The sequence below is a fragment of the Nanorana parkeri genome, unplaced genomic scaffold (genome assembly GCF_000935625.1).
Source record: "Nanorana parkeri isolate BGI_ZX_2015 unplaced genomic scaffold, ASM93562v1 scaffold4077, whole genome shotgun sequence".
NCBI lineage: Eukaryota > Metazoa > Chordata > Amphibia > Anura > Dicroglossidae > Nanorana > Nanorana parkeri.
In genome coordinates, this window is record NW_017310344.1 from 1,092 (window position 1) to 1,700 (window position 609).

Genomic DNA, 609 nt, shown 5'->3' on the forward strand with positions numbered 1-609 from the left:
CTTCTGACTTCTTCCTTACAGGTGAACATACCGCGACCAGCAACCATTCCATGTGATCACCGTCATCTGTCCAGCCATGTACACCGACACGCCACACGGGAGACACGGGGCAGTGAGGTCAACGTAGTCACCCCCAAAGCTTCTCCTCCGAGTCCGGCGCACATTGTTGGGGAGACGCAATCACTGTGACCCCTGTGACCTCTCCCCGAAACACGGAGCCCGAGAATAGGAGAGGACACCCGTGTACCTACACATGTCATCACCACATCCACTCCGAGACCCCCGTGTACCTACACATGTCATCACCACATCCACCCCGAGACCCCCGTGTACCTACACATGTCATCACCACATCCACCCCGAGACCCCCGTGTACCTACACATAGTATGACATCCAATCAGAGAGCTCCATTGTTACACATGTGGACAAAGGGGGTGAGCTACAATGCCACACGTTCTTCTCCAGTTGGACCTCCTCCCCATTCCATTATCATATGACATCTGCCCCTCCCCATTCCATTATCATATGACATCAGCCCCTCCCCATTCCATTATCATATGACATCAGCCCCTCCCCATTCCATTATCATATGACATCAGCCCCTCCCC

General features: G+C 53.9%; 1 protein-coding gene across 1 annotated transcript in view; it reads left to right on the forward strand.

The window, feature by feature from the left end:
* The window catches only part of LOC108803714 (plasma membrane calcium-transporting ATPase 1-like), an 8,753-nt gene that overhangs the window by 390 nt on the left and 7,754 nt on the right, over window positions 1-609 (forward strand). The window lies entirely within an intron of this gene.